The 14331-nt window shown below is 42.3% G+C and overlaps 1 pseudogene; it reads left to right on the top strand.

Moving 5' to 3' along the window:
• The window catches only part of LOC139563499 (galactocerebrosidase-like), a 94115-nt pseudogene that overhangs the window by 48958 nt on the left and 30826 nt on the right, over positions 1 to 14331 (top strand).

The following is a 14331-nucleotide window of genomic DNA, read 5'->3' as shown; positions in this document are numbered from 1 at the left end:
TTCATACCCACTTCTAGGGGATGTTTCAACGTTTTCATACCCACTTCTCTGGGATGTTTCAACGTTTTCATACCCACTTCTAGGGGATGTTTCAACGTTTTCATACCCACTTCTAGGGGATGTTTCAACGTTTTTATACCCACTTCTAGGGGATGTTTCAACGTTTTCATACCCACTTCTAGGGGATGTTTCAATGTTTTCATACCCACTTCTAGGGGATGTTTCAACGTTTTTATACCCACTTCTAGGGGATGTTTCAATGTTTTCATACCCACTTATCTGGGATGTTTCACCGTTTTCATACCCACTTCTAGGGGATGTTTCAACATTTTCAACCATTCAGCCAATTGTTTTGGAGATGCTGATTTTGTGTGATTACTGTCACCAGGGGGTTGTCTTTACCACCTTTTACAGCCTGTGTTCTGATTGGCCTAAGACATCGTTTGTCACCGCTCTCAGTATCTGTTGACTCAAAGCCAGGCAATGCTGACCAGATGCTTGAAACCCGATCATCCTTGCGCAACTCAGCCTGAGTCTGGATTGAAGGAAGAAATAGTCCTCCACATGTTGGAGCCAAGTATATTTTTACGACCCTTGCCTGTAATTGTTGAATTTCTTCTTTCAAGGTTTTGATTTATATATATACACAACTTTTTCATAGAGAACAAAGGAAGTATGTAATAGAACAAAGGACTTGAACCCTTATACATCACAGATACATATCACTCATTGCATTCATTCATTTTAACATGATTTGGTTCTTTTAAAATTATATTGTTCTAGACTCACCCAGCAATTCTGCCATCAATCAGGAGATTAAGAGTTGACTCTCTCAAAGTGGGTTGCGCTCAGCCTTCTCTCTTTCTTCTGGATCAACACACAGTTGATAAGTTTTCTTGTTGTTGTTCAGACCAATTCATCCAGGTCACGGCACCAAATGTTAGCAATTTATGTTACTCTTCAATAACACAAACCCCAAAGCAAATCAGGGGGAGGAAAATAGGTTAACTCGAAGAGGACAAATCATACAGGGAGGTAGATGGTCATTCTTCCCTGTCCTCAGTGATGCTCTCTCAATGATTCTCTCCTGTGGTTCTCTCCAGTGATTCTCTCTCCAGAACAAAGAGACAGTATGTAGTTTTATAACCCAGCCCTAGCCTGTGGTTGACCAATGGTTGACCAAGTATCCTATTTCAGAAGACATATTCCACACGTCTCTGAACCATTGATCAATAATTCCCTATTACGGAAATATCACTATTTCCATTGATCATTAGTTCTATTCTCGAACTCTGTCTCTGAGTTGTGTATTTATCTTCGACATATTCTTACAATAACATGGATCGTCATTCTTACAATAACATGGATCGTCTTTTTCCTCTCAGGAAGGTAGAGTACCACATAGTACTCTAGAAATTTAAATCTTTGCCATTTGATCTTCTGTGTCAATCTGTTTGACATTTCTACCTGTTTCAAATGAGAGGAAATGCATTATTTTTTAACCTTTATTTAACTAGGCAAGTCGGTTAAGAACAAATTATTTACAATGACGGCCTACCCTGGCCAAACCCGGACGACGCTGGGCCAATTGTGTGCCACCCTGTGGGACTCCCAATCACAGCCGGATGTGATACAGCCTGGATTCGAGCCTCTTGCACTGAGATGCAGTGCCTTAAACCGCTGCGCCACTCGGGATCAAATGAGGAAGACATAAGAAAGCTCAATAGATCAAGCAATCAATGCAGACAGAGGCTACCTTCAATCAGTGGAACATAAACATACAATAATAATTTCATTGCTCTTAAAACCGCAACTGTTGTTGTTTACATCTTAGGACATAAGTCCATTAAACATTCAGATACCATGTGAGATGTCAGGTTTTACCTCCCCCCCACACCCTTCTACTCCTCAAACTCATTCACAACATTGTAAGAGAAACTTTTTCAGCGGTGGGTGCCAGAGCTCCAACTGTGAGAGATGGAGCTGATTGATAAACCTTGAAGCCTGAAAGCATTTTCAAGCTGTGCCATTAATCAGCTTCCTCTTTCTCTCCTGATTGGGAGAGCTATTTCATTTAAAAAGGCCTTGTGGGTTCATTGAAAGATAGGAGCAGACAAGGTTTTAAAGAGAATAGATTGTGGTGTACAAAGTGGTGCTCTTAAAAATGATGTAATTTCTAAGAGTAAAGTTAGCATTTGGAAGGAATTGGCGCGACTCTCGCTCACAATTTGAGTTAAAATCATGATATTTCAGCCGTTAATGGCCTTCTTTGTATATAAGAGTAGAATTTGGTAAATGTAAAAAAAAAAAAATCATACTGTTTGTAAAGCAGTGCGGAACATCTTTGTGAATGGAGATATGGTAAAGGCCTGTGACCAGATGATATTGCATCTCTTTGTCAACATAAAACACATGTAACACACTGGAAGTACATTGACACATATTGCAAGTGTCCTGTTGTAAGTTAGATTAATTCTGAGGCATTCAAGTCAAATCCTACTGTTGTTAATGAATACGATCAAAGATAGTTTAAGGCCAGCAGCAAATTGGGACACACCCAGTAAACTAACACTCTCCCAAATCTCCAAGAGTTAAACTGTGTGGCCTCCTTGGATGGTCACACCAAACAGCATCCCTACCCTAAACCTGCTCCGCTTTGGGTTGTAACACATTGCATCAAACTGCACAGCTTGGATGCATTAGCACACCGACATGCACCTATCAGCTGACGTGGCATACCTGCACGCCACATGTCTATATTTCAGGCCCAGGGTAGCGTGTCTCAGGTAGCTGTACCCTTGTGTACATTAACATTTGAAAAGGGCACGCTCTCGACAAACTGTGCAAAACAAGAGGGACATTGGATTGGGAGAGTGATTTAGGCAGAGTAGACACTTTTCGTGGGAGGTTACAGATTAGATGGCAGCCAGCCGCCATTGTTTGGTCAGCAAGGGTTAATAGTGGGTTTCAGCAGAATATATCAGGAGATAAACAGACAGACAAATAGATAAAAGATGGCGCCGGAGAAGAAGGCAGATGTTTTACGAGCCCCCAGCCGATTGTGCTTTTTTGTTCGTTTATTTGCGTTGTTTGTGACTTGTTTTTTTAGATATTTTGTACATAATGTTGCCGCTACCGCCTCTTATGACCGAAAATTACTTCTAGACAGCAGGACTGCGATTACTCACCACGGTTAACAGAATCCTTATTTTCCTTTCATGACTCTGACAAGCCCGACGCGAAGGATATACTGCTTCTTTGAGAACAGGCCCGATCCCCGTGATCTGCGTGAAGAGGAGGTAGAGAAAGAGGGGTCGAAGGTCGTGCTGCCTTCTGAGAATTCGTAGGCGATCGAATAAACCCCCACTTCCCTCCATTCTGCTAGGAAACGTGCAATCTTTGGAGAATAAAATCAACGAGTTACGCGGAAGATTAAACTACCAACGGCACATTAAAAACTGTAGTATCTTATACTTCACGGAGTCGTGGCTGAACAACGACTATATCAACATACAGCTGGCTGGTTATACGATGTACCGGGAGGATAGAACAGCGGCATCTGGTAAGACAAGGGGCGGCGGTCTATGTATTTTTGTAAACAACACCTGGTGCACGATACCTAAGGAAGTCTCGAGCTATTGCTCGCCTGAGGTAGAGTATCTCATGATAAGCTGTAGACCACACTACCTACCGAGAGAGTTTTCATCTGTGTTCTTTGTAGCTGTTGACATACCACCACAGTCAGAGGCTGGCACTAAGTCAGCACTGAATGAGCTGTATTCCGCCATAAGCAAACAAGAAAATGTTCACCCAGAGGCAGTGCCCCTAGTAGTCGGGGACTTTAACCTCTCTAGTGTATGTGGGACGCTAACGTCCCACTTGGCCAAAAGCCAGTAAAAATGCAGCGCGCCAAATTCAAATATATTACTATAAAAATCAATCTTTCATGAAATCACACATGAAAGACACCAAATTAAAGCTACACATGTTGTGAATCCAGCCAACATGTCTGATTTCAAAAAGGATTTACGGCGAAAGCACACCAAACGATTATGTTAGGTCAGTACATAGCCACAGAAAAACACAGCCATTTTCCCAGCCAGAGATAGGAGTCACAAAAAGCAGAAATAGAGATAAAATGAATCACTAACCTTTGATGATCTTCATCAGATGACACTCATAGGACATCATGTTACACAATACATGTATGTTTTGTTCGATAATGTGCATATTTATATAAAAAAATCTCAGTTTACATTGGCGCCATGTTCAGAAATGCCTCCAAAATATCAGGAGAAATTGCAGCGAGCCATATCAAATAACAAAAATACTCATCATAGACTTTGATGAAAGATACATGTTTTACATAGAATTAAAGATACACTTGTTCTTAATGCAACCGCTGTGTCAGATTTCAAAAAAACTTTACGGAAAAAGCAAACCATGCAATAATCTGAGACTGCGCTCAAATATAAACAACATTTCTCCGCCATGTTGGAGTCAACAGAAATACGAAATTACATCATAAATATTCCCTTACCTTTGAAGATCTTCATCAGAATGCACTCCCAGGAATCCTAGTTCCACAATAAATTGTTGTTTTGTTTGATAATGTCCATTAATTATGTCCAAGTAGCTACTTTTGCTAGCACGTTTAGTACACATGTCCAAACGCTCGCGCAGGTCCCGCATAACGTCGGACGAAAACTTCAAAAAGTTATTACAGGTCGAATAAACTTGTCAAACTAAGTAGAGAATCAATCTTCAGGATGTTGTTATCATAAATATTCAATAACGTTCCAACCGGAGAATTCCTTTGTGTCTACAGAAGTAATGGAACGCAAGGCGATATCATGTGGAATGCGTGTGACCAGGAACTGGCTCTCTGCCAAACCACTGACTGAAACACCTCCCATCCGGCCCCACATCACAGTAGAGGCTTCATTCAACGTTCTACAGACTGTTGACATCTAGTGGAAGGCGTAGGAAGTGCAAACAGATCCATATCTTACTGGGATTTGAATAGGCGATGAGTTGAAAATCGACCAGCCTCAGAATTCTCACTTCCTGTTTGGATTTTTTCTCAGGTTTTTGCCTGCCATATGGGTTCTGTTATACTCACAGACATCATTCAAACAGTTTTAGAAACTTCAGAGTGTTTTATATCCAATAGTAATAATAATATGCATATATTAGCATCTGGGACAGAGTAGGAGGCAGTTCACTCTGGGCACGCTATTCATCCAAAGTGAAAATGCTGCCCCCTATCCTAGAGAAGTTAATGCAGGGAAACTTAAATGCATTTTACCAAATTTCTAAAAAGAACTCTGGACCACTTATACTCCATACACAGAGACCAATACAAAGCTCTCCCGTTCCCTCCATTTGGCAAATCTGACCATAATTCTAACCTCCTCATTCCTCCTTACAAACAAAAATTTAAGCAGAAAGCATCAGTGACTAGATCAATAAAAAAGTGATCAGAGGAAGCAGATGCTAAGCTACAGGACTGTTTTGCTAGCACAGACTGGAATATGTTCTGTGATTCCTCCGATGGCATTGAGGAGTACAAATCAAATCAACGTTTATTTGTCATGTGCGCCGAATACAACAGGTGTAGACCTTACAGTGAAATGCTTACTTACAGGCTCTAACCAATAGTGCAAAAAAGGTATTAGGTGAACAATAGGTAAGTAAAGAAATAAAACAACAGTAAAAAGACAGTGAAAAATAACAGTAGAGAGGCTATAAAAGTAGCGAGGCTACATACAAACACCGGTTAGTCAGGCTGATTGAGGTAGTATGTACATGAATGTATAGTTAAAGTGAATATGCATATGATAAACAGAGAGTAGCAGCAGCATAAAAGAGGGTTTGGGGGTGGCACACAATGCAAATAGTCCGGGTAGCCATTTGATTACCTGTTCAGGAGTCTTATGGCTTGGGGGTAAAAACTGTTGGGGGTGAAAGCCTTTTTGTCCTAGACTTGGCAGTCCGGTACCGGTTGCCATGCAGTAGTAGAGAGAACAGTCTATGACTGGGGTGGCTGGGGTCTTTGACAATTTTTAGGGCCTTCCTCTGACACCGCCTGGTGTAGAGGTCCTGGATAGCAGGCAGCTTAGCCCCAGTGATGTACTGGGCCGTAGGACTACCCTCTGCGCCTTGCGGTCGGAGGCCGAGCATCAGTCAGTCATGGGCTTCATCAATAAGTGCATCGATGACGTCGTCCCCACAGTGACCGTACGTACATACCCCAACCAGAAGCCATGGATTACAGGCAGCATCCGCACTGAGCTAAAGGCTAGAGCTGCCGCTTTCAAGGAGCGGGACTCTAACCCGGAAGCTGATAAGAAATCCCGCAATGCCCTCCGATGAACCATCAAACAGGCAAAGCATCAATACAGGACTAAGATCGAATTGTACTACACCGGATCTGACACTCATTGGAAGTGGCAGGGCTTGTAAACCATTAGACTACAAAGGGAAGCACAGCCGAGCGATGCCAAATGACACAAGTCTACCTAACGAGCTAAACTACTGTCTATGCTCGCTTCAAGGCAAATAACACTGAAACATGCATGCGAGCACCAGCTGTTCCGGACGACTGTGTGATCACGTTCTCCGCAGCCGATGTGAGTAAGACCTTTAAACAGTTCAACATTCACAAGGCCGCAGGGCCAGACAGATTACCAGGACGTGTACTGCGAGCAGGCGCTGACCAACCGTCAAGTGTCTTCACTGACATTTTCAACCTCTCTTTGTCTGAGTCTGTAATACCAACATGTTTTAACTTCTTAGTGATCCCTTCGCGCGGGATTGATTTGACAACACCCAGCGAAATAGCAGCGCGCCAAAGTCAAAAACAGAAATACTCATAATAATAATTCAGAAATCATACAAGTGTTACACATGGGTTTAAAGATGAACTTCTTGTTAATCCAGCCACGGTGTCAGATTTCAAAAAGGCTTTACGGCAAAAGCAAACCATGCTATTATCTGAGGACAGCACCCCATCAAACAGCACAACACAAAAGTCAGAAAAACATATCATTCATGCCTTACCTTTGAAGATCTTCTTCTGTTGGCACTCCAATATGTCCATTAAAAATCACAAATGGTCCTTTTGTTTGATAAATTCTGTCGTTATATATCCAAAATGTCCATTTATTTTGCGCGTATGATTCAGAAAATACATCAGTTCCAACTCGCGCAACATGACTACACATTATCTAATTAGTTACCTGTAAACTTGATCCAAACATTTCAAACAACTTTCCTAATCCAACTATAGGTATTTTTAAACGTAAATAATCTGTCAAATTTAAGACGGAATAAACTGTGTTCAATACCGAAGGAAAACAAAGTGGAGCGTCCTTTCAGGTCATGCGCCTCTAACAAAAAGTACACTTCACTCGACCCTCGTTCTGAACAGGGCTACTTCTTAATTTCTCAAAGGAAAAACATCAACCAATTTCTAAAGACTGTTGACATCTAGTGGAAGCTATAGGAACTGCAAGCAACTGCCTTAGAATTCTAGATTCCCATAGAAAGCACATTGAAAAGAGAGTGACCTCAATTATTCCCTGGACGGTTTGTCCTCGGGATTTTGCTGCCAAATAGGTTCTGTTATACTCACAGACATAATTTTAACAGTTTTAGAAACTTTAGAGTCTTTTCTATCCACATCTACCACGTATATGCATATCCTAGCTTCTGGGCCTGAGTAGCAGGCAGTTTACTTTGGGCACACTTTTCATCCGGACGTGAAAATAGTGCCCCCTAGCCTTAAGAAGTTTAAAGCAGACCACCATAGTCCCTGTGCCCAAGAACACCAAGGTAACCTGCCTAAATGACTACTGACCCGTAGCACTCATGTCTGTAGCCACGAAGTGCTTTGAAATGCTGGTCATGGCTCACATCAACACCATCATTCCAGAAACCCTAGACCCTCTCCAATTTGCATACCGCCCCAACAGATCTACAGATGATGAAATTTCTATTGCACACCACACTGCCCTTTCCCATCTGGACAAAAGTAACACCTATGTGAGAATGCTATTCATTGACTACAGCTCAGCGTTCAACACCATAGTGCCCTCCAGGCTCATCAATAAGCTAAGGACCCTGGGACTAAACACCTCCCTCTGCAACTAGATCCTGGACTTCCTGACGGGCCTCCTCGGGTGGTAAGGGTAGGTAACAACACATCCACTACGCTGATCCTCAAAACAGGGGTCCTCAGGGGTGCGTGCTCAGTCCCCTCCTGTACTCCCTGTTCACTTATGACTGCACTGCCAGGCACGACTCCAACAACATCCTCACATTTGCCGATAACACAACAGTGGTAGGCCTGATCACAGACAACGGCAAGACAGCCTATAGGGAGGAGGTCAGATGCCAGGACGACAAACTCTCTCTCAATGTGATCAAGACGAAGGACATGATTGTGGACTACAGGAAAAAGAGGACCGAGCACACCCACATTCTCATCGACAGGGCTGCAGTGGAGAAGGTTGAGAGCTTCAAGTTCCTTGGTGTCCACATCACCAACAAACTAACATTCTCCAAGCACACCAAGACAGTGGTGAAGAGGGAAAAACAAAACCTATTCCCCCCCAGGAGAATGAAAATGTTTGGCATGGGTCCTCCAATCCTTCTTCAGCTGCACCAACGAGATTATCCTGACTGGTTGCATCACAGCCTGGTATGGCAACTGCTCCGCTTCCGACCGCAAGGCACTACACAGAGTTGCGCGAAGAGCCCAGTTCATCACATTGGCCAAGCTTCCTGCCATCCAGGACCTCTATACCAGGCGATGTCAGAGCAAGGCCCTAAAAATTGTCAAAGACTCCAGCCACCCTAGTCATAGACTGTTCTCTCTGCTACTGCACCGCAAGCGGTACCAGAGCGCCAAGTCTTGGTCCAAGAGGCTTCTAAACAGCTTCTACCCCCAAGCCATAAGAGTCTTGAACATCTAGTCGAATGGTTACCCAGACTATTTGCAGCATCCCCCCCCTCACCCCCTCTTACACAACTGCAACTCTCTGTTATTATCTAGGCATAGTCACTTTAATAACTCTACCTACATGTACATATTACCTCAATTACCTCGACACCGGTGCCAACGCACATTGACACATTGACTCTGTACCGGTAGCCCCTGTATATAGCCCCGCTATTGTTGTTTACTGCTTCTTACTTTTTTGGGGGGTATTTTCTTAGAACTGCATTGTTGGTTAAGGGCTTGTAAGTAAGCATTTCACTCTGAGGTCTACACCTGTTGTTTTTCGGCGCATGTGACAAATAACATTTGATTTGATTTGATTTAGTGGCAACAGAAGAACTTAAACCCTAAAACTTAGCCCTATTGTGTTGTGCATTTGCTGAGCACCTATACTGAAAATGCAATATATATCATTGAAAAAGAAAAGGCATATTTATGAGAACATTGAGGTGACAAATTCAATTGTAGGCTTCTGTGTTGCAAAAAACAGGATGTTTAGTCTCTTACTAATCGTCCTTCTAGCTAAGAGGACATATTGGCTCATACATGAAGGACACAGGTATACAGTAATAATTTATCATCAGGTATTACAGGTGCTGAAATAATCAACTCCAAGAGACAAGATGTCTTTCAATAACCTTTGGATGATAGATTTCACCAAGCTTGGGACTTGAGGCTCAGAGCTATCACGTATAGCTCACCACTGTGTGTGTGCGTGGTTTATCAAGTACAGCTCATCAGTCTGCGTCTCCATAGCGCCAGGGACACAGTCGTCACACCTACCATGGAGTTATTTCCCATAACCCGTACCACCCTGAGGGAATAGACTATCAGCCGACAACACACTGCCTGCCACCTCCCACGGGCCCTGTCACACACAATCCTACACACACTCCTCATCTGCTAGCAGATACTGTCATTCCTTCAATCAGCTAGCCCCAATGCTACTGAACCTACTTATGCCAGAGGAGGCTTGTGAAGGGAGGACGGCTCACAATAATGGCTGAAATGGATTTAATGGAATGGTTTCATTCCAAGCCTGTCCTCCGACTTAAACTGCCACCAGTCACCACTGGAAGTTTAGTTACCTGTATACAGGCTAAACAACGTAGAGCTGTATCTTGTCTGAGAACCATACAATGGTATTCCCTGACTCTCACACTCTATTCTTCAGCAGTCGATATCGAAGCTACTGTATGCTGGCCAAACAATGCAGTGCCAGACACTACTCAGTCACAATGGTATTCCTCTGCTGTTTGTGAGACCCTACATGAATTCACTGTTATTCCCCACAGTATAGCGAGACGGCAGTGGAAGGGAGCAGTAGTTGTACACATCAGGGTTTCAACATCTGGTTGAATGCAACAGACCATGTCGTGAGCACAGTGACTGATTGGCTGCCCTCATAGATGACTCAGGAAGTAAACAATAAACAATGTGACTCACAGAAAGGACTGCACTTCCTGATGTCAAATTACTTAATGTCATCTGAGAAAGATGAATAATATGTATAATTTTTCTACAACACAAAACACTGGAAAAGCAACTAATAAAATTGTATTTGTCACATGCTTCGTAAACAACAGGTGTGGACTATCAGTGAAATGCTTATGGGCCTTTCCCAACAATGCAGAGAGAAAGAAAAATGTTTAAATATTAAAAAACTAAAATGCCTAATAATAAAAGTAATAATAGATACAGTGCATAATGAGTAATGATAACTTGGCTATATACAGTACAAAGGCGTACCAGTAGCGAGTCAAATCTATGTGCAGGGGTATGAGGTAATTGAGGTAGATACAGTGCCTTCAGAAAGTGTTCACACCAGTGTTAAATTTGAGCCACATCCTGTACCTCTCAGTGTCAGTTCTCATTCTAATTCTAATAAAAGCGATCAAAGTTTATTCGAGTTGCCTCTTCTTTTATTCTCTTTTTATGATCTCTCTCCCTTTCTCTGCTCTGATAGAAACGAGCATGCAACTCTCATCTCTCCAGCATTGCACTTCATAATTTATTTCCTTATAGAGCCGCGCGAAGGGTTCTGGAGGAGCTGCAGCACGCCTGATGAATTGAAATACATTTTCCAAAGTTATAGAGTTACTACTGTCTGTTCATAAAGAAATGTAATAATTCAGAATAGCCTATTGCACCATGAGAAAGACAAAAATTTTGCCACAGAGTACAAAGAGCTTATTTTAAAAATAGCCTCGCTGTGGAGTGTAAGCCAATAACAAGGCATAGCCTACAGTCGGGAACAGACAGCAAACCTGTCAGTGAAGAAACAGCATGCAGACAAAACTGGCCTTCCGCAATATTTCAAAAAGTCTACAATCGCGGGACAACACAGGTTGGAAAGCAAATGGCTCCTACTGAAAAGAGAAGACTCTAATCTGTCAGCTGTAGGATACCAAAATACTTGATCAACTTGTCTTCCAAATATTGTTTTACAAAGTAAAACACTAGCGCATATGGCATCACCAGCAAGTGAGCTGCGCATCATTGGGTGAGGTCAGTGAAACTGGAAAGCTTTTTTATATTGTAGCATACAATATGTCTCCCCACACCTAGGCATAGGCTATTGATGGATTCAAGACAAGGTCGTTTTCATTGATCTCAGATTCTCAGTTTGTCGGTGTCAAAGTAGCCTGTCATTTCGGTCATTTGTGTGGTATTATGGTGTTTTCAAGACAACGGGGAACTTTGAAAAAAAAACTTGGTTAAATCATGACGTCGTGCTCTTCAGGACGGAAAGTTAGAGCTCTAGAAAGAGGCCAGAGTTTCCCATTTCCCAGTTGTCTTGAACACACTGAAGTCGGAAGTCTGAGATTGCCCAGCTTTTATAAAAGGACATATTCCGGAACCCTAGGCCACACATTTTCCCATATGTGCAACTTCTGTAAGTGCCTTTCCTCTACTGCTCTATGCCACTATGTAAATGTCATGATATGTATGCAATGATTTATTATGAAAGTAATTTTTTTTCTTTATGTAAATTTCATGATATGCATGTAGTGCTTTATTATAAAAGTGATTTTTTTTCTTTATGTAAATGTCATGATATGCATGCAGTGCTTTATTATAAAAGTTTTTTTTTTTTTTTTTTCTCCTCAGGTCACCCTCTAATCCCCCCTTAACTTCCGTCACCTCCCGATTTACAAATTAGGCACTGATTCACACCCCTTGTAACAGCCTGAATTTTTTTTATTTTTATTAAATGTAGATGTTTTGTCACTGGTCTACACATAATACCCCATAATGTCAAAGTGGAATTATGTTTTGATTATTTTTTACTAATTAATTAAAAAATTGAAGCTGAAGTGTTTTGAGTCAGTAAGTATTCAACCCCTTTGTTATGGCAAGCCTAAATAAGGTCAGGTGTAAACATTTGCTTAACAAGTCACATAATAAGTTGCATGGACTCAATAATAGTGTTTTTATGATTATGTCCTCTTTGTACCCCAAACATACAATTATCTGTAAGGTCCATCAGTTGAGCAGTCAATTTCAACCACAGATTCAACCACAAAGACCAGGGAGGTTCTGCAATGCCACGCAAAGAAGGGCACCAATTGGTAGATGGGTAAAAATTATGAAAAAAGCAGACAATGAATATCCCTTTGAGCATGGTGAAGAAATTAATTACACTTTGGATGGTGTATAAATACAACCAGTCACTTCAAAGATACAGGTGTCCATCCTAACTCAATTGCCGGAGAGGAAGGAAACCACTCAGGGATTACACCATGAGGTCAATGGTGACTTTAAAACAGTTGCAGAGTTTAATGGCTGTGATAGGAGAAAACTGAAGATGGATCTACAACATTGAAGTTATTCCACAATACTAACCTAATTGACAGAGGGAAAAGAAGGAAGCCTGTACAGAATGCAAATATTCAGTCTGCTTTCCACCAGACACTAGGAGATGAATTCACCTTAAAGCAGGACAATAACCTTAAACACAAGGCCAAATATACACTGGAGTTGCTTACCAAGAAGACAGTGAATGTTCCTGAGTTGGGAAGTTACCGTTTTGATTACGGTTTTTAATTAAATCTACTTGAAAATCTATGGCAAGATCTGAAAATGTTTAATCCATTTTGAATTCAGCCTGTAACATATCAAAATGTGGTCAAGGGGTATGAATATTTTCTGAAGGCACTGTATGTACATATAACTAGGAATAAAGTGACAGATTGTAAACAGTAGCAGCAGCGTATGACAATGAGTAAAACATTTTTGGCAAAAAGGGTCAATGCAGTAGTTAAATAGTTAACCAAATAGCTACCCGAACAAACTATTTAGCAGTCTTATGGCTTGGGGGTAGAAGCTGTTCAGGATCCTGATGGTTCCAGATTTGTTGCATCGGTACCACTTGCCTTGCAGTAGCAGAAAAACAGTCTATGACTTGGGTGGCTGGAGTAGGGCCTTCCTCTGACACCGTCTGGTATAGAGATCCTGGATGGCAGGGAGCTCAGCCCAGGTGATATACTGGGCCGTCCACACTACCCTCTGTAGCACCTTGCGGTCAAATGCCAAGCAGTTGCCATACCAAATGCTGATGAAGCCAGTCCAGATGCTCTAAATAATGCAGCTGTATAACTTTTTGAGGATCTGAGGGCCCATGCCGAATCTTTTCAGCCTCCTGAGGGGGAAGAGGGGTTGTCGTGCCCTCTTCACGACTGTGTTGGTGTGTTTGGACCATGATAGAAACTTAGTGATGTGGACAAGGAGGAACTTGGAGCTCTCAACCAGCTCCGCTAAAGCGCCGTCGATGTGAATGTGAGCGTTCTTGGCCCTTTGTTTCCTGTAGTCTTGCTGACGTTGAGGGAGAGGTTGTTGTCCTGGCACCGCACTGAAAGGTCTCTGATCTCCTCCATATAGTCTGTCTCATCGTTGTCGGTGATCAGGCCTACCGCTGTCGTGCCGCTGGCAAACTTAATGATGGTGTTGGAGTAGTTGAGAACAGGAGGGACTAAGCATGCACCTCTGAGGGGCCCCTATGTTGAGGGTCAGCGTGGCAGATGTGTTGTTACCTTACCTACCCTTACCACCTGGGGGCGGCCTGTCAGGAAGTTCAGGATCCAGTTACAGAGGGAGGTCTTTCATCACAGGGTCCTTAGCTTAGTGATGAGTTTGGAGGACACTATGGTGTTGAACGCTGAGCTGTAGTCAATGAACAGCATTCTCACGTAGGTTGTCTTTTGTCCAAGTGGGAAAGGGCAGAGTGAAGTGTAATAGAGATTGTGTCATCTATGGATCTGTTGGGGCTGTTAACCTGCCTTTCAAAGCATTTCATAGCTATAGATGTGAGTGCTACAGGCCAGTCA

Source organism: Salvelinus alpinus, chromosome 34 (assembly GCF_045679555.1).
Source record: "Salvelinus alpinus chromosome 34, SLU_Salpinus.1, whole genome shotgun sequence".
Classification (NCBI taxonomy): domain Eukaryota; kingdom Metazoa; phylum Chordata; class Actinopteri; order Salmoniformes; family Salmonidae; genus Salvelinus; species Salvelinus alpinus.
Note: the sequence above shows the minus strand (reverse complement) of the source record. Positions and strands in the feature narration are given on the sequence as shown.